Source organism: Rhinopithecus bieti, unplaced genomic scaffold (assembly GCF_001698545.2).
Source record: "Rhinopithecus bieti isolate Rb0 unplaced genomic scaffold, ASM169854v2 scaffold_7967, whole genome shotgun sequence".
Classification (NCBI taxonomy): domain Eukaryota; kingdom Metazoa; phylum Chordata; class Mammalia; order Primates; family Cercopithecidae; genus Rhinopithecus; species Rhinopithecus bieti.
In genome coordinates, this window is record NW_016806112.1 from 338,497 (window position 1) to 359,115 (window position 20,619).

At 47.7% G+C, this 20,619-nt stretch overlaps 1 long non-coding RNA gene across 1 annotated transcript in view; it reads left to right on the top strand.

The window, feature by feature from the left end:
- The window catches only part of LOC108531390 (uncharacterized), a 15,673-nt gene extending 9,848 nt beyond the window's left edge, over positions 1 to 5,825 (top strand). Inside the window, exon 3 of the long non-coding RNA XR_001886149.1 lies at positions 5,793 to 5,825. This is a non-coding gene — a long non-coding RNA (uncharacterized LOC108531390). The remainder of the gene's footprint in view (positions 1 to 5,792) is intronic.
- The last annotated feature ends 14,794 nt before the right edge of the window (positions 5,826 to 20,619 follow it).

The following is a 20,619-nucleotide window of genomic DNA, read 5'->3' on the forward strand; positions in this document are numbered from 1 at the left end:
AAAAAAAAAAAAAAAAATCCATGAATTCCCCGTGGTTTGGGGAGGGAGGGCTGGAGACGGGGAACACAGGGGATTTCTTTAGAGTAGTGAAACTGCTCTGTATGATATTATAATAGTAGTTATATGTCATTATACATTTGTTCAAACCCATAGAATGTAAATCAAGAGTGAACCTGAATGTAAACTATGGACTTTAGTCAACATCTTATTATTGATGTATCAGTTGTAACAAATATATGCCATTATGCAATGTCACTGGTCTGATTTTTAAAAACGAGCACTCCATTACTGAAAGAGGTTCACAATAGGGGAAACTGGGAGGGGGTGGGGGAGATGAAGGGATATATAGGAACTCTCTATTTTCTGCTGAAATTTTCTGTAAACCTAAAACTGCTAAAAAAATAAAGTCTACTAATGTACTTAAAAAATCATGAGTTCATATTGACACTTCTAATTTAAATTCAGGTTTACCGTGTTTTTACTTAGCCTCGTCTGTTCTTTCTCCCTTGAGAAATGCCCTTTCTTTTCAGTTCCCAGTGAAAGATAAACTCATCTGTTGAGTCTCATTTGAACTTCACGCTCTCAGATAAGAATGCCAGTACTATCATGTCTTAGTCCATCTGGGTTACTGTAACGAAATACCTTAGACGGGATAATTTATAAACAACAAAAACTTCCTGCTCACAGTTCTGGACGCTGGAAGTTCAAGCTCAAGGCCCAGCAGATTTGGTATCTGGTGAGGGTTTGCTCTCTGCTTCAAAGATGGCACCTTCGGCTGGGCACCTTGGCTCGTGCCTGTAATCCCAGCGCTTTGCGAGGCTGAAGCAGGTGGATCACTTGAGGTCAGGAATTTGAGACCAGCTTGGGCAACATGGTGAAACCCCATCTCTAGTTAAAAAAAAAAAAAACCACACACACACAAAAATTAGCCCAGCATGGTGGTGCGCACCTGCAATCCCAGCTACTCAGGAGTCTGAGGCATGAGAATTGCTTGAGCCCTGGAGGTGGAGGTTCTAGTGAACTGACGTTGCGCCACTGCACTCCAGCCTGGGCAATAGAGTGAAGTCTTGTCTCAAAAAAACAAAACCAAAAGCGAAAAACAAAGATGGCGCCTTCTAGCTGTGTCCTCACATGGTGTAAGGGCAAAGTGATGAACAAGCTCCCCCAAGAAGGGCACTAATCTGATTCGTGAGGGCAGAGTCCTTATGACCTCATCACCTCCTAAAGGCCCCACCTGTTAATAGGTTTCAACATAGAAATTTTGGGGTGACACATTCAGACCACAGCACCCCAACAGTATGATTATTATTTTTTTTCTTTTGTAGTTTATATCTTTATTTTTGCCTTTTCTTTAGGGAATGGCTCATTAGGGAGGGACAGTCAAAACGACTGCGTTTTAGTGACCTGGGGTAATTCTCTGTGTGGCGATGTCACCAACTTGCCATAAGTTAGCTTTTTGGGTTTGTTTTGCTTTTGATATGTGAAATTTCTTTTCCAAGCATTTCACATTATTTTATGATTATATTAAATATTTGCCTGGTTTCCAAGTCAGGTCTACAAAGCAAGAAATATGAAGGGTCTGTCTCCCCCTCCACCCTGTTTCCTTCCTCTCCCTTTAGAAAAATGTTGCTGCTTCAAGGTTTTGTTTTGTCCTTCCATTTTAAAATTTAATGCCTCTACTTTTCTTAGATAAATGGGAGTATAAGCTACATACTCTTCTCCCAAATTATAAACCACATTTTTTCAAGTCAAGCTCCCGATGCTTGCAGAGGAAGGCCTGACCTCAGATGTTGCACATCATCATCATCTACCCAATTTGAAACAAGTTATTTCTGCTTTTTGTCAAGGGTCTATTACTGTTTCTAGGCATTGCTTTTGTTTTGTTTTGTTCTGTTCTGTTCTGTTCTGTTCTGTTCTGTTCTGTTCTGTTTGGAGACAAGAGTCTCTCTCTGTTGCCCAGGCTGCAGCACAGTGGCACAGTCTCAGCTCACTGCCACCTCTCCCTCTTGGGCTCAAGCGATTCTTGTGCCTCAGCCTCCCAAGTAGCTGGGATTACAGGAGTGTGCCACCACACCCAGCTAATTTTTGTATTTTTTTGTAGAGACAGGAGTCTACCCTGTTGGTCAGGCTGGTATCACACTGCTGACCTCAAGTGATCTGCCTGCCTTGGCCTCCTAAAGTGCTGGGATTTCAGGCATGAGCCACCGTGCCTGGCCAAGGCATTGTTAATTGAGCTTTCAAACAACCCCAGTGGGATAGGTATTATCTCTGGTTTTTGTAGAAGAGGAAACTGGGGCTCAATGAGCTGGGATTTGAACAAGTGTCTCCCTGGTTTCACTTACTTGTTCATAAATATTTCTGCAGCACCTGTTTCAGACCCCATCCTAGGTACTAGGATACAGAAATGACCCACAGAGGGCCCTGTCCTCCTGGAGCTCACATCTAGTGGGGTCACCATGTCTGAGCAGATAACTGTGGTGTGGGACTGTCCATCTGCCCACCTCCTGCAAGGCAGCTCCTCAAAGGAATCTGCATCTGATCCACTCTGGGTGAGAACCCAGCACAGCTAAAATCAGCAGATGTTTGTTGAATGAATAAGTAAATAAATAAAGTTAAAAAAAAAAACCCACAAAGCTTGAAGTTGTTAATGGAAGTGTAGTGCCTCTGAAACTAGCAAACCTTTGTAAAAAATTTTAATAACATTTAAATAATGAATATAATATACTTTATTATAGAAAAATTAGAAAGCATAGAAAAGCACAAATGAGAAAATAAAAATAATCCATAATACCAGCCCTCAGAATTAGTTTTTTTTGTTGTTGTTGTTGAGTTGGAGTCTCACTCTGTCACCCAGGTTGGAGTGCAATGGCGCCATCTATGGCTCAATACAACCTCCGCCTCCTGGGTTCAAGCAGTTCTCCTGCCTCAGCCTCCCGAGTACCTGGGATTACAGGTGCCCACCACCACGTCCAGCTATTTTTGTGTTTTTAGTAGAGACAGGGTTTCACCATATTGGCCAGGCTGGTCTCAAACTCCTGACCTCGTGATCCACCTGCCTTGGCCTCCCAAAGTGCTGAGATTACAGGCTTGAGCCACCGTGCCAGGCTTTTATTTTTTAATATTTATTTATTTATTTTGAGACAGAGTCTTACTGTGTGTCACCCAGGCTGGAGTGCAATGGTGCAATCTCAGCTCACTGCAACCTCTGTCTCCCGGGTTCAAGTGATTCTCCTGCCTCAGCCTCCTGAGTAGCTGGGATTACAGGGAAACACCACCATGCCTGGCAAATTTTTTGTATTTTTAATAGAGATGGGGCTTCACCATGTTGGCCAGGCTGTTCTCAAACTCCTGACCTTAAGTGATCAACCCACTTCTGCCTCCCAAAGTGCTGGGATTACAGGTGCGAGCCACTGTGCCTGGACTTATTCTGGTCTTTTTTCTGTAGAAACATCGTTTAAGAAAAAAATTTGGATCATACCATCTACATAGCTCTGTTGTTTGCAATGAGAAAAATCTCTAACAATGTATCATGACCATTTTCCTAAGCGAATATCCCATTAAAGCTAAGCTTCAACTTAGAGGTTGGATTTATTTTTTGCCAGTGATGACGTCCTTCCCCACATAAAATACTTACAAACTCAAGATTAAGGCTGAAATCACAATGGAAAGAATAGCAGGCTTTGGGGCTGCACGCTGTGCTTCAGTCTCAATTACACAGTCCTTCCCCAGCAAACGCCAGGGAAATTCAACGAAGACATCCGCCAGGGGGGATCAGTCTTCCTTGGCCCCTTTAATATTACGCGTTGTATTATCAGCACAACCGCTTTCTGCAGTTCCGAACTTTGCAGGTACCACTAACATTTCCTCTTGTCTGCAGAGAGGAACTATCATACAGTCATTAGAGCATGTGATTAAGGGCTGGCTCTGGAGTCAGACCTCCACCTGAGTCCTGCTCCACCTGAGATGGTCGTGTGACCTTGGCAAGGGACTTCACTCTGTGGACTCTAGATTCCTCATCTGTAACTCAGGGCAGCTACTGTACCCACCTCTTCAGGGAGTCATGAGGAATCAATAGCACAGTGCCTAACACATAAGCCACCCATAAATATCAGCTATTGTTATGACAACTTGTGTGTTTGGAGCTTTTGCTCTTATTTTCTGAGCTGCACTTGCCATTCGCTGGTGTCAGGGCTGCTCTTGGCAGCTTGTCTTGATGGGAAGATAATCCAGGCCTTATGAAGTACCTGGATGGCTGCCATCATCTTGCCTGGAGGCACTGGGCATGGGCGTCTCAAGCATGCTCTGACCCCACCTGCACCTTAAGCAGCCATGTACCACAATTCCACAGACAGAGGCTTATGATTTTATTTTATTTGTTAACAAGTTCATTTATGACATGATTACATTCATTATGATGTGATTACTATATATATAATCAGGGGAGGCAAGATCATGTCATAAATAAGTTTATGGTCTTTGGAGTTAGACAATATGGGTTCAAATCCCAGCCCTCTTACTTAATTTTTTTTTTTTTTTTTTGCAACACAGAGTCTCACTGTGTTGCCCAGGTTGGAGTGTAGTGGATCATGGCTCACTGCAGCCTTGACTTCTCAGGCTCAAGCCATCCTCCCATCTCAGCCTCCTGAGTAGCTGGGACCACAGATGGCATCTGCCACCACGCTTGGCTAGTTTTTTTGTATTTTTGGTAGAGACAGGGTCTCGTCATAATGCCCAGGCTGGTCTCGAACTCCAAGCTGAAGTGACCCACCAACCTCAGCCTCCCAAAGTGCTGGGATTAAAGACATGAGCCACTGCACCAAGCTATTTATTTGACTTTGAACAAACAATTTCCCATCTCTGAGCTTACCAGTTTCCTCATCAGTAAGTTGGAGATCATAATTGTGAATGGCTTTATTTTCCCCCATCTAGCATCCATTACCATGATTTTGCTTTTCCTTTGGGAGAACCAATTCTCTCCCACCCTGAACCATGATTCAATCCTGGGCTCTGAGTGGGGCATGTGACCCAGGCTTAAGCCAATCAGAACACTCCAGCATCTGACTGCAGAGATTCGTCTGTGGGTGGTCATGTGGCTCAAGCCAGTCCAATAGGAGGAATCTCCAGGCTTTTGCTTGAAACACTTCTTTTCTATGGCCTTGCCGGTGTGAGGATGTTAGAGCAGCTGCTAGAAAGCCATCTTGCTCCCAAGTGGGACTGGTTGTCTGAGAATGGAGCTGCAATAGAGGAGGTAGAACCAAGAGAGCCCACAGTATGTGCATAACTTTTGAGCTCCTGCATGAAACTGATCATGATTTTCTGTTGATACAAGCTGATTAATTTTCTTTGTTTGCTTAAGCCAATTTGGATTGGGTATTCTGTCACTTTCAGCTGAAACAGTCCTGGCTGATAAAACAATAGTATGTATTTCCTAGAGTTAAAAGGGGTAGGCAAAGAAACATATAAATCTAAAGCCCTCGATACACAATGCCCTTGGCACAAAGTAAGTGCTTAATAAATGGGAGTTGTTTATATCGTTGTTATAAATTTAACTGTAGAAAAACAAGAAAGTCCAGGTAAAACAAAAAGACAATCAGGAAAATCATTGCTTTTTTTTTTTTTTTTTTGGAGACAGGGTCTTACTCTGTCACCCAGGCTAGAGTGCAGTGGTGTGAGGCTCACTGCAGCCTTGAACTCCCAGGCTCAAGTGATCTTCCTATCTCAGCCTCCCAAGTGGCTGAGACCACAGGCACGCACCATCATGTCTGACTTTTTTTAATTATTATTTTTTGTAGAGACAAGGCCTCACTATATTGCCCAGGCTGGTCTCAAACAATCTTCATGTCTTGGTCTCCCAAAGTTGTGGGATTACAGGTGTGAGCCACCATGCCTGGCCCAGGCTATTCTCAATCTCACCTTTTCGAGGTAGGTAAATATTTTGAAATGTTTTTATTCCGGACATTTTCCTATATATGTGTATTTATATAAGTGCCAAAATAGGATTGCTCTGTAATACTGTTCTGTAGCCTGTTTCACTTGGATATAAATCAAGCACATTATAAAGATATATCTGCACAGCACAACCATTCATAATGGTTGCATAGCATTCCATGTTTTCGTTGGCTCTTCAGATGATCTCTAAATTATTTTTGTACAAATAACTTTGTGATGACATTCTCATCATCAATCTATATCTTTGTGGAATATATAAATATATATATATACACACACACACATATACACACACACACACACACACACACACATATATATATATATATATATATATATATATATACACATACATATATATACTTTTTTTTTTTTGGAAACACAGTCTCACTCTGTTGCCCAGGCTGGAGTACAGTGGTGTGATCGCGGCCAACTGCAACTTGAACTGGTCTCAAGCAATCCTCCTGCCTTAGCCTCCTGAGTAGCTAGGACTACAGGTACATGCCACTATGCTCAGGTAATTTTAAATTTTTTTTGTGGAGATGAGGTCTCATTGTGTTGTCCAGGCTGGTCTCGAACTCCTGAGCTCAAGTGATCCTCCAGTCTCAGTCTCCCAGAGTGCTGGGATTACAGATGTGAACCACTGCTTGCCAGATTTTATAATTGTCTAATGATAAGTTTCTAAGGGTAGGAGTGCCGAATCTGGAAGTTTTAAAGACGGAAAAACCTACATTGTCATTTTTATTAAAATGTTTAATATTTGAATAAAGTACATTATTAAGGATTTAAAGGTCTTTCCCAGAAAGTGGGGAGCCCCGCCCTGTGGGCTTTAAATCTTGTTCTACTTCAGACACTTTCACAGTTCTGACGTCATGAATACTGTGACCACCCAGCACAGGAGGGACTGTGATTGCCAGAACCCTGACATCAACAGCCTGTGAGGACACCAAGCTGGATGTGGCTCACTCTGAACATCTGCCTCTCCACTCGGGAGACCTAGCTCCTTGCAGAGCCCTCATTCTTTTAGGTGTTTCAGGGCGATCCCAGTGGTAAGACAACATGCACCCATAGATGAGTCCTGGTTACCACTTGATTTTGAAAGGAAAAAGTAAAATTACATTTATTTCCAAATGACATGCTTATCTAGGTAGAAAATCCATCATAACCTACAGAAAAGCAACTAGAACTGATAGGCAGGTTTAGTGAGGCTGCCAGATACGGGATCAATATACAAAAATCAACCATATTTCTATCTTCTGGTGATGAACCATCATTAATTCAGTTTTTTTGAACAGTGTGATTGAGGTTCTCATATAAGTTCTGGTTACATTTTACACCCCCTCTTTCCTCCCTCACCCATGCTGCCGTTCCACTGCCAGACAAAGTTCACCACCACGACCACTGGTCATGCCAGAACTCGCAGCTTCTGGCTGCCTCTGAGCCTCCTTGGCCTCTTAGGGACAAGCGATGCTGCTTCTGTCATGATGGCTGCCACTAATCCACATGGCTCCACTTGGCCTGCTGTCCACGTGGAGCTGCTCCTCCCTGTGGACTTCCCGTGCTCTGATGACCTTGGAGGAAACGGCAAGGCCACTGGCTCACACTTGGTTAGAGGCCCCACAGCAAGATGGCTTGGGCACACGAAGGCCTAGAGTTTAGAGAAACGGGGCTTCCTTCTGCATAGCCCCTCTTCTCTCCACACTGTCAGGAGACCTGTGTCCACACTGCTGTCAAGACTGCCATCTGCCCCCCAGAGCACCACCTTGTGTCCACACTGCCCTCAGCTCCCTAGCCTGGGCTGAGCCCAACTCGCTGTTGCTGGCTTTGTTCTCCTGAGGTAGATCCTTTCTCAGGGGCTCTCTGCTCCTCCTCAGAACCCTGCCTTGTCACCCAGCTGTCTTGTCCTCCTAAGCTGGCATGTATCTGAGCCCCCTGTTGTTGTGCCTCACGTTTGACCCCAGTAGGCTGCCCAGTCCTTGACCAGATCGTCCATTCCCTGACAGATGCAGAAATGAAGACTCAGGGGGCCCCGACCTGTCCCAGGCCCCAGCAAATAATGACGGAGCTGGAGTTTGAACCCATTCCTCCCTGATATACCAAGCTTCGTGCTGGTTCTGCCATGTCCTCCAGGGCCAGCTCACTTCCCGCCAGCTCCCAAAATCTGGGATCTGTCAGACTCTGCACGGGGAGGCTGGTGGGCAAAGGGGTGTGAGATGGATGAATGCGCCCTGTGGTACTTTGTGCAAGGATAACCCCTCTCCACATCTCTGGCCTTTAATCCATGCATCCTCCATCCCTAGTGCCACCGGAGAGCCTGCAAAGCCTGCCCCCAGGCCCAGCTTCCTGCCCCCAAGGCTCCTGAGCCTGGAGCCCTCCACCTGCCTCAGCAAGGTGGTGTTGGTCTGGGGCTGGGTTTTGACAGGGAGCTGAGCTCACCACGCTCCAGGCCCAGCCCCTCCGTCCCCACCCCATCCCAGCTGGTTCCAGAAGGGAAGCGGGGTGGGGCAACTTCACAGGGAAACTTTTGTTCTTGCCTAGAACAGACATGGGCTGGGGACCGAGCTTCCCCTTGGCTGCCACGGAGACCGGGGCCACTTGAGTTCATGTTTATTTTCACAGTGTGGATTCCATGGAGATAATCGGCCCGGACAGGGAAGCCCTGGGAAGCGGGCTTGGGCCTCCGTGGAGTGCCTACTACGTGCTAGGCCAAAGACAGACAGAAGCCAGTGGAATCTACAAGACAGTCCTGGGGACTAGATACTGTGCCGTACTTGCCTGAAAAAGAGGCAGCGAAGGTTCAGAGAAGGGAAGCCACTTGCCCAGGGTCACACAGCAAGTTAGCAGAGAGCTGGAAGGGGAGGCTACCTGCTCCTGGGGCTCTTCCTACTTTGTGCCTGAGTTACAAGCAGAGTAATGCACTCTCCCTGAGGCTTCACGGAGAAAGTGCTGCCCAGACCTCCAAAGGGGCCAGGGTCCCTGGAGCAGGATGGACCGGAGCATAGGCGGCTCTTCCAAGACAGAGGCTCTAACCTAAGCTGAGGCCTTGGGCAAACGGTGTAATTCTCTGAGCCACAGACTCCTCCTCTGTGAAACGGGGCTATCAATGGTGTTTGTTTCATCACAGGGCTGGCATACAGTAAGAACTCAATGATAACCAGTGCTAATGTTATTATTATTACTGTTGCTAATATTATTATTACTGTTGCTAATGTTATTGTTATTACTGCCATTCTTCTATTTCACCCAGTCCCAAGGCCTTGGGCTCATTGTGGGCTCCAGGAGTCTCCAAGAAGATCTATCAGTGCCTTTCCGAGTGGAAGCTTTTTCTGCTGAATCCGTGAGGGATGGGAGAGGAGGGCCGGTCGTGTCTGAATCACTGCTGCTGGCTGCCCCTGAGGAACAGCCCCGGATTTCTCAAGGAATCACCCCCAGCCCTCCTTGGAGGCCTACTGCCCCTCACTCTGAGCCCTGCCAGCCCTGGTCCCAGTTCTCCCCCAAAATCCACCCTCCATGTTATTTATTGATTTTTCTGGATTTACTTTTCCCATCAGTTTGAAATACACCTCGAAGCCCCATTGCATCCAACTCACCAAGCTGGACTTGCCGGGTCAGTGATGAATATGCCAGTTAGACCAGTGTCTATGCAGGAGGACCCAAGGAAACGGCCGAATCAAAACCCAAACATGGAACCAATAAAATCCTTCACCTGACACTACAAACTTCCCACAGACTTCAGAGAAATACCTCAAGAAGGGCACGACCTTTTAGTTTCTCCCCAAGGCTACCCAAGACCTCCAGCGGGGTCTTTCTCAAATACAGATTTGACCTCGTCACTTCCCGGCTTCAAAAACGCTTCAATAGCCCCTCAGTATTTATTATTCTTATTCACTAACATTTATCGAGGTCCTCTGCTCGCTGGATCCTGCGTTGAATGCCTTTCGTGCATTTGTTCCTGTGGGGCAGGGACCACTGCCCTCCCAGTGTCAGGGATGAGGGAATGGCGAGGTGGGAACACTGTTCAGGGTCACACAGCTGGCGAGTGGGATGCAAACCCAGGTTGGTCTGGATCTGAAGCTCATCCGCCTTCCACCTATCTGCTGCCTGGCCAAGATGCCTCAGCCTGCCCTTGGGGATCCCCCACGACCTGGGACTGATGTCCCCCAGCCTCACCTCACATCATGCCTCTTTCTGCCTTGTCTAGGTTGACCCTCTCGCTCATCGCTTCTGCCCTTCAGTCTCAATGTGGAAGGTCCACCATCCCCAGTGGCCTTCAGACCTCAACCCGATGTCCTCCACAGGGACCTCCCTGCCTCCGGTAATCTGACTCAGACTTGAACTTCTGAATCACAGCAGCTCTTCACGTCTCCCATTGTGAAATGAAAACCCTCCCTGGACCCCAAGCCTCCTGCTAGTTACCGTCTTCCATCTCTCCATTTCCTGGCAAGCCTTTAAAAGACGGGTGTATGGCCCCTGCACTTGTCCACTCCTCATCGCCCCCACCTCTCAGCAGCTTACTACCATCTCTCACCTGAAACGGCGGCTGGCTCGGCTGCCCCCACCCTGTGGGTTGTCTGGTACTTTTGCCAGGCTTTTTGGCTTCATCCTACACCCTTAACGTTCCCCTTCCCTGGCTCACCACCTACCCCCTGGCTCCTCCTTCTCCAGCTACATTTTGGCATTTCTTCTTTTCTGTGTCCCCATACTGGTGTACCCCAGCATTCCAACCCAACCTCCATGGTCAGCTGCCTCCTGGTGTCCTCACTGGGACACTCCCCAGACCACGGCGGCCTTCTCCCCATCAGGCCTCCTCATGGGCCCCCATCTCCCTGGGAGGCATCACCATCAGCCACCAGCCAGGTGTGACGCCCAGTCGTGCTACAGACTTCCTCTTCTTCTCATTCTCCACTCCTCCTTCTGCAAGTCCAGTGCCAAGTCCTGTCCATTCTACCTGTGTATCTTGGGACCCCCCTCGTCGGCACCCCCATTCTGGCTGCCATATTCTCTTACTCCTCTCTGGTCTCCCATCTCTAACCATCCCCCTTCCAAGTTCTGCTCCCTGCTGGGCACAGAGTGACCTTTCTCAAAAGCAAGTGTGATCTTGGCATGTCCCTTCTGTGGCTCCTTGTCGCTCTCACAAAAAAAACCCCACCTCAATAAAGCCCATTGTAATCTGGCCCCTGCCATTTCTCAGTCCTACTTTCTCACTGTGGCATCTTGGATTGGTTCATTAATCTCTCTTTCCAGTCTCTGATGCTCCATAGCAGAATGAGCTACTGGCACTCCAGGCTTTCATGCCTTCTGCTTTTTTTTTTTTTTTTTTTGACAGAGTCTTGCTCTGTTGCTCTGGCTGGAGTGCAGTGGTGCAATCTCGGCTCAGTGCAACCTCCACCTCTTGGGTTCAAGTGATCTCCTGCCTCAGCCTCCTGAGTAGCCAGGTTTACAGGCATGCACCACTGTGCCCGCTGATTTTTGCATTTTTAGTAGAGATGGGTTTTAACCATATTGGCCAGGCTGATCTTGAACTCCTGACCTTAAGTGATCCACACCTCGGTTTCCCAAAGTGCTGGGATTACAGGCATAAGCCACCGCACCTGGCCTTCATGCCTAGTGCTTTTATGTGAGCCTCTCCTTCTGTCTCCAATACCCTTCCTCTCTGGCCCTCCAGGCTGACTGCTGTCCTTCCTCAAGTCTTCATGCAAATGCCACCTGCCCTTGATTCCCCCTGGAAGACTTAGGGTCCCTTCTCCTGCGGTCCTTTCAGAGCTTATACAGGCACCCATTAAAGTGAGTATTTATGATATTGTAACAGTCTTGTCATATCTGTCTGCTGCCCCTTCCCCCCACTGAACTGGAAGTTTCTTGAAGGTAGGACTCAGGGAGGATTTCATTCTGGGTCTTTTTGTGCTCAGCTCAGGGGTTGGCATGGAGGAAGGGCTCAAAAAATATTTGTAGAATTGCCTTCAATTCAGAAAAAAAAAAAGGCGGGGGGGCTGGGTGCGGTGGCTCACGCCTGTAGTTCCAGCACTTTGGGAGTTGGAGGCAGGTGTATCACCTGAGGTCAGAAGTTTGAGACCAGTCTTGCCAACATGGCAAAGCCCCGTCTCTACTAAAAATAAAAAAAATTAGCCAGGCATGGTGGCACACACCTATAGTCCCAGATACTTGGGAGGCTGAGGCAGAAGAATCGCTTGAACCTGGGAGCAGAGGTTGAGGTGACCAAGAACTGAACTGAAAGTTTGAAGGGCCCCCTGAGTGGGCTGGAAGGATGAATAGCCAAGGGCTGGTCAGTTGAGGCTTCAAACCAGAAACAAACTTGGGATCTCCTGGGCAGTATCACTCAATATCCTCCTCTCCAACACATCCTGGGGTGCAGAGTTCTGTGAACTCTGGAACTAGAACCCAGCTTCCAGTGTCCTGGATGAATTGAGGTCAACCTTGCCTGAGGCTTTTGGAGCCAGACAGGACTGGCTTTAAATCTCTACTCAGGAGGCTGAGGCAGGAGGATCACTTGAGCCCAGGAGTTCAAGGCTGCAGTGAGTTATGATTGCACCACTGCACTCCACCCTTGGCCATACTGTGAGATCCTGCCTCAGAAAAAAAGAAAAAGAAAAAAAAAATCAGCTCTTCTTCCCAGCTGTGTGGCCTTGAATAAGTTTCTTCACTTCTCTGAACCTGTTTTTCCTCTTGCAGCTTAAGAATGATAATTTACGCCTACAGAGCTGTGTGGATTCAATGAGGTAGGTTCAGTGGAGTAGCTGGACCCATAGGGGGCACCTCGTGGGTGCTCAGGAATTTTTCATTCATACAGTCCCACAGCCTCAGTGCCTCCCTGCATGGCCCACCCCTGGCCTTTCACCACCCCCAGGGAGATCTGGCTGGCCAGAGGTAATTGCTGATGAGGACACTCAGGTTCAGAGAGATCAGGCTTTTTGCCCAAGGTCACACAGCCAGTGAGTGATACTGGGATTTGAATTGAGCCAATCTCTTAACCATAGGTCTACTCTGTGTGCCCTTCCCAGGCCAGGCTCACCTACGCATTCCCAGTTTAGGTGAACTCAGAGCGTCCTGAACTCGGAGCGGCCTCTCTCACAGCTCTGGGAGCCAGGCAGGCTTTCCCGCTTCCCCGCCTCCCCTCTGCCCACCGCTGGATCTGTTTAAACTAGCCGAGCAGGGTGAGGTGGGGAGGCGGCGGAGAAGGTACGGAGATGTTTGTTTTCCTTGGGGGTTTATATCAACATTGGTCTTGACATTTCGCCTGTTATTATGTGTGGCTCTTTAGAGGGTGAAATAATATTTTCTTTTGCTTGAGAAAAGGACAAAGTTCAGACAGAGCTCTTGGCCCCAAATGGATTTTCCTCCTTCACTGCTTTCCATGTGCCATAGCTACTTGGAGTTCCGGAGAGCCATTTCTGTGGGGCGGACATCCTCCCCGGGCCACGGGTGCGATCCGGGGCTGCAGACAGCCACCGTGTGCTGTAGATACGACCTGCACTCCACAGGTTCACCCCGTGCTCTAAACACCGTCTGCTTCCCAAGGATGAGGTTTGTGGGACACTGGTAGCTTCCATGGGGTCACCCCCAGTGTTCTCTTGATATCTACAGGGTGTGCAGGCTCGCTGTGTGCTGTGTGAGTCCTTCCTTCCTTAGACATACTTGGGGAGCTGTTGTCGGTACACTGGCAGTGTGTGGGCACGCTCTCCGTGCTGCTGGCACTCTGGACACGTCAAGGGGTGGCAGATACAGGTAGTACGGGTGGCTTATCATAGGCAAATCCCATAGGCACTAGGGGTACCCTGTGAGCTCCAGAGAATGTCAGTAAATGTCAACCAGGTGCCTGGAGTTTTGCCATTCTCCAACATCCATGGAGAAAGTCTTGAGGTCCAGGTACACCATGGGTGTTAGGGTTCTATGCAGCATGTGGGAGGGCAAACACCTGCCAGTACTCTCAAGGTACGGAGACCTCTGTGTGCTCTAGAGATGCCCACTGGGTATGCCACAGATCACTGTAATGACAGTCATTTTATGGCTACAGCCCCCATCATAGTTTGTTAGGACAACCATGAAAAGTACCACAAACTGGGTGGCTTAAGACAACAGAAATTACTCTCCATTCCTGGTGGCCAGAAGTCCAAAATAAAAGGGACAGCAGCGTTGGTTGCTTCTAAGGCTCCAAGACAGAATCAGTTCCATGCCTTTCTCCCAGTTACTGGGAGTTGCTGCAGCCTTTGGTGTTTCTCGGCTTGTGGCCTTGTCACTCCAATCTCCGCCTCTGTGGTCACGTGCTGCGCTCCCTGTGTGTGTGTCTCTGTGTCTGAATCTCCTCCTTTCTCTTATAAAGACATGAGTTTTTGAATTTGGGGCCCACCCTAATCCAGTATGATCTCATTTTAGCTTAACTAATTACATCTGCCAAAGACCCTATTTCCAAATCAAGTCACATTCTGAGATTCCAGGTGGATGTGAGTTTTGGGGAGACGATGTTCAACCCAGTACATTTCCCATTGCTTGAGCTCTGACTGCAAAGAACCAAGTTAAATCCCTTATACATATGACTTCATTTAATCCTCTCGCACCCTGAAGAGGCGGGTGTCAGCGGCCCCATTTTATAGTCAAGCAGTTGAGGCTCAGAGGTGAAATTTCACTTGTCGGGGATATACAGCCACAGTAAGGGGGTCTAGGATTCATGCTTAGGCCTAGTGGGGTCCCTCACCACACTGCCCTGACAACACCCTTGGGGACTGAGGGCACATTTCTTACATACTCTGCACCCTCTAAACCAGGGTTTCTGCTGACATTTGGGACTGATTAATTCTTTCTTGTGAACGGCTATCCTGTGCATTTATGATTAAGTGTCCCTGGCCTCTACCCATTACATGCCAGTGGCACCCTCCCTCCAGTTGTGACAACCCAAAGTGTCTCCAGACATTGCCAGATGTACCTTGGGGGCTAACACTGCCCTTGGTTGGTAGCTGCTATTCTAGGCGCACTCTTTCTGGAGCAAATGTGGTCTGTGTAGGAGGACCAGGGCTTGCCTCTTTGCTCTGACAATGAAGGTTCAGGGTCACAGGTGGCAACAATAATGAAGATGATGGTGATGATAATGTACGTGCCGGGCACTCTACTTGCAGTATCTTATTTAATCCCTGCCCCAACCCCAGAGGGACCCACAGTGTGGGGTTGGTGAATGAGATCATGGAAGCTCAGCACCTGCTTAGTGCCTGAGAGGCACTTTGCAAAGGAAAGCCTTTTCCATTTTGCAAAGGAAAGCCCATGTCCTCAACACCCCCAGCCTGCTCCTGGGGCCTGGGAATCCTTCCTGGGATTGCCCCATTGATTAAAAAGTTCAAGGCAATCAAAGTTCCTGGGGAGGAAGATCTGCTTCTGGATTGCTCATACTGCTCGGTGACTGGTGGACTTCAATACGTGCTTCTCTGTTCACCTTCACCACCTTTAAGGACAAGCTTCCACCTGGGTGGATCCCAAACGGTAACATCCGAGTTTTATTATTTATTATTTTTATTTTTAGATGGAGTCTTGCTCTGTAGCCCAGGCTGTAGTGCAGTGGCACGATCTCGGCTCACTGCAACCTCCATCTCCCAGGTTCAAGTGATTCTCCTGCCTCTGCCTTCCGAGTAGCTGGGATTATAGGCACATGCTACCATGCCTGGATAATTTTTTTTTTGTATTTTTAGTAGAGATGTGGCTTCACCATGTTGGCCAGGCTGTCTTGAACTCCTGATCTCAGGTGATTTACCCACCTTGGCCTCCCAAAGTGCTGGGATTACAAGTGTGAGCCACTGCGCTTGGCCAATTTTAAAATATTTATTTATTTATTTAGAGATGGGGTCTTGCTCTGTCGCCCAGGCTGGAGTGCAGTGGCACTCTCTTGGCTCACTGCAGCCTCAACTGCCTGGGCTCAAGTGATCCTCCTACTTCAGCCTCCCAAGTAGCTGAGACTACAGGTATGTACCACCATGCCTGGCTAATTTTTTTTGTATTTGTATTTTTATTTATTTTTTATTTTTTATGTTTTTGAGATGGAGTCTTGCTCTGTCACCCAGACTGCAGTGCAGTGGTGTGATCTTGGCTCACCACAACCTCTACCTCCTGGGTTCAAATGATTCTTCTGCCTCAGCCTCCTGAGTAGCTGGGACTACAGACATATGCTACCACACCGGGCTAATTTTTGTATTTTTCGTAGAGACAGGGTTTCGCCATGTTGGCTAGGCTGGTCTCGAACTCCTGATCTCAGGCAATCCGCCTGCCTCAGCCTCCCAAAATGCTGGGATTATAGGTGTGAGCCACTGCACCTGGCCATTTTTTGTATTTTTAGTAGATACATGGTTTCACCATGTTGGCTAGGCTGAGCTTGAACTTCTGACCTCAGGTAATCCACCTGCCTTGACCTCCCAAAGTGCTGGCATTACAAGTGTGAGCCACTGCACTTGGCCAATTTGTACATACATAGATACATTTTTTTTTTTTTTTTTTTTTTTTTTTTTTTTTTGAGATGAGGTCTTGCTCTGTCACCCAGGCTGTAGTGCAGTGGCACTATCTTGGCTCACTACTGCCTCAACTACCTGGGCTCAAGTGATCCTCCCTCCCACCTCAGTCTCCCAAGAAGCTGAGACTACAGGTATTTGCCACCACCCGTAGGTAATTTTTTAATTTTTTATTTTATGTTGCCCAGGCTGGTCTCGAACTTCTGGGCTCAAGCAATCCTCCTGTCTTGGCTTCCCAAAATGCTGGGATTGTAGGCATGAACCACTGTGCCAGACCATATCTTAGTTTTAGAAAGAGCAGCCTTCTGTACCAAGAATACAGACCTGTCACCTTATTAGGTCATCTCTTCTAAATACGTCTGATCCCAGCTGACAAATAGAGAAGCTGGGTCGCTCAGTCTAATGTTTTGAGTGGACCGGGCAGTTTGGTCAGGGCTTTAACAAATACTTACTGCACACCAAGTTCACACCAGGCCGGGTTTTAGGCACTGGGGATGGAGCTCTCAAGGAGCCTGCAGTCTAGCTGGGCAGAGAGGAAAACAGAAGCTGAGGAACAAATGAACAAGATCCTTAGGCACATAAAAGACACAGCCAAAAAAGTGAGCCAGGCCCTGAGATGGGGAAATGGGGGCTAGGGCTGGGAGCAGGCAGCCCAGGAGGGCCTCTGCTTAGCCTGTGCTCCCCAGAAAGCAAGGCCTGAGGCAAAGGTGTGAGTGCAGGCACTTCATGGGGTGGGTGATTCCAGGGAGAGTGTATTGAGAAAGGAGGCGGGCAGATTGCCTGAGGTCAGGAGTTTGAGACCAGCCTAGCCATCTCTATGTGAAGGTGATGTGGCATCAAGCTGGCCACTGCATCTAGGGACAACTGGCTGCTCAGTCCCACAGGACAAGCTGCGGTGTCATGTGAAGGACATCTCAGGACCATCCAATCTGGGGGAAACACCGGCACCAGCCCCTCTTGATCAAAAGTTAACTCTTCTTGGCCGGGCGCGGTGGCTCATGCCTGTAATCCTCACATGTTGGGAGGCCAAGGTGGGCGGATTGCCTGAGCTCAAGAGTTTGAGACCAGCCTGGGCAGCATGGCAAAAATCTATCTCTACTAAAAATACAAAAAATTAGCTGGGTGTGGTGGCATGCACCTGGAGTCCCAGCTACTTGGGATGCTGAGGCACGAGAATTGCCTGGGAGGGGGAAGCTGCAGTGAGCTGAGATCGTGCCACAGCACTGCAGCCTCGGTGACAGAGTGAGACTGTATCAAACAAAACAAAACAAAACAAAACAAAACAAAACAAAACAAACAAAACAAAAGAAAAAGTTAACTCTTCTAGAATGTCGACGTTGCATACTTGTGACCTCGGAGTGAGTTCCACTGTGCAGTGTCCCATGGTTAGCTCCAAGGCAGGAGGTGAGAGGAGCGTGGGCCCCACTCGACGGAGGCACTGTCCTGTGGCCTCTGCATGGAGCTGGCTGGATCCTATGCAGAACCACGTGCCACAACAGAAACAAAGACTGGAACAGGTGGAAGATGTTGTTGGCATCCAGAGTGCTCAAGAGTGTCCAAAACAGCTCACTGACGAGGCGCCATTTGGGCTGGGACCCAAGATGAGAGTGAAGGAGCCTTGTGCCTGACCCTCTGAGCCACCTATGAGGAAATCTTCCAGAAAGAACATTGTGGTTATGGCTTTTATCCATCATTTCTTTTAAAACATTTATTTAGTCTTTTTTTTTTAGAGATGGGGTCTTGCTATATGGCCCAGGGTAGTCTCAAATTCCTGGTCTCAAGCAGTTCTCCTTCCTCAGCCTTCTGAGTAGCTGGGATTACAGGCACGAGCTACCACACCCAGCTATTGGTCTTTTCTTTTTTCTTTTCTTTCTTTCTTTTTCTTTTTTTGAGACAGAGTCTTGCTCTGTTGCCCAGGCTGGAATACAGTGGCATGATCATGGCTCACTGCAGCCTCAACCCCCTGGGCTAAAGCAATCCTTCTGCCTCAGCCTCCTGAGTAGCTGGGACTACAGCTGCATGCTACCACACCCAGCTAATTTTTAATTTTTAGTGAATATGGGGTTTTACCATGTTGCTCAGGCTGGTCTCAAGCTCCTGGGCTCAAGCAATTCTCTTCCCTCAGCCTCCCAAAGTGCTAGGATTACAGGCCACCATGTCTGATCAACTGGTCATTTCTCGACCTTTGGGGTGACCTGGGACCAAGCCATGTGAGCCTAGCAGGTTTCAGAGGCCCACAGAGAACCAACTCTGGATTCTGCAGAGTCAGAGCCAACAGGAGGTGGCTCTTAGGAAATCAGACAAAGACCAGGGGTGCATTCCGGTTGGGATCGTAATGATTTGATGATGATTATAGATGCTTGTGATTACTCTAGAGCAGTGCTGTCCAACAGAAATATAGAAAGTACCTGTAATTTTAAATTTCTTGGAGCCACAGTCAGAAATAAACAGGTGAGATTCATTTTAATAAAATATATTATTGGCTGGGTATGGTAGCTCACGCCTGTAATCCCAGCACTTTGGGGGGCTGAGGTAGGTGGATCATCTGAGGTCAGGAGTTTGAGACCAGCCTTGCCAACATGATGAAACCCCGTCTCTACTAAAAACACAAAAAAGTAGCTGGACATGGTGGTAGGTGCCTATAATCCCAGCTATTCAGGAGGCTGAGGCAGTAGAATCACTTGAACCCGGGAGGTGGAGGTTGCAGTGAGCCAAGATCACGCCACTGCACTCCAGCCTGGGCAACAAGAGAGAAATTCCATCTCAAAAAAAAAAAAAATCCTTATATATATATATGTATAAATTGGCCAAGTGCAGTGGCTCACACTTGTAATGCCAGCACTTTGGGAGGTCAGAACAACTGGCCCATCCTCCTGGTGAAGTTGCTGAAAATCAAATGCAGAACCTTATCCTGTAATTGGCTGAATTACAGCACAATGGAACTCCCAGCCTTGAAGGGAGTTTACTGTTAAAGCAAGGGCATTGGTTGGGAAAGAATGGGATCTTGTGTTGGGATGGGGACATGTGGGAAGACTCTGGTGAACCTGGGGACATTGAGCCTCTAAAATTCTCAAATCTTCTTTGCCAGTGGAAGAATTCTCCCTATCTCCAGCCAAATTGACCTCCCTACCCCCAGTGAAGTTGGCTTCCCACCCCTAGCAATAGTGGCCTCCCCACCTTTAGGGACAGTGGCATCCTCATCCCCAGTAGTATCAGCCTCTCTAGCCACACTGGTGTTGGCTGCTCCACCTCTGTCTGAGGGGATTCACCCTGCATTGCTGGAGGAAATGATAATGGCCTCCTCAGGCAGTTGCTCTGTAAGACAGTGCCATCCCCACTACCCCTCTTTGCTTCTAGACCTGTAACTAGACTCAAGTATGAAGTATGCTACATTCCAAAAGAACTACTTGAGTTTTCTAATTTAGACAAGTAGAAATCTGGAGAACATGTATGAGGATGGATATCAAGGGTATGGGATAATGATGAAAGGAACATAAAGTTGAATCAGGCAGCTTTTGTTGACATGGGCTCACTAAAGCAGAGATTCTGCATTTAATGTTGCAGCTTAGGGAGTCAGAAAGGGCTCTTACAGTTTGTTTGGTTAGTTAACTGAAACGTGGACCAAAAGATGACCCACTGTGAGTGAACTGGAAATGCCTGACCTTCTTTGGCTTAATGTAGAGGATGAAATTCAGAGTCTAGGCCGGGCATGGTGACTCATGCCTGTAATCCCAGCACTTTGGAAGGCCAAGGCAGGAAGATCACCTGAGGCCAGGAGTTTGAGACCAGCCTGGCCAACATGGTGAAATCCCATCTCTACTAAAAAAAATACAAAAATTAGCTGGGCGTGGTGGCATGCGCTTGTAATCCCAGCTACTCAGGAGGCTGAGGCAGGAGAATCACTTGAACCCGAGAGGCAGAGGTTTCAGTGAGCTGAGACTGTGCCACTGCACTCCAGCCTGGACAATGGAGCAAGACTGTGTCTCAAAAACAAAACAACAGAAAAAGAAATTCAGAGTCATAGGGAGATGGGAATGCTGGAGTGTATTTGTCATTTAAGACCTACTTATCTACACTGGGAGAATCTAGGATATACCTGTTATGGTTTGAATGTTTATGTCCCCTCCAAAATTTATATTGAAACTTAATCCCCATTATGGTGGTATTA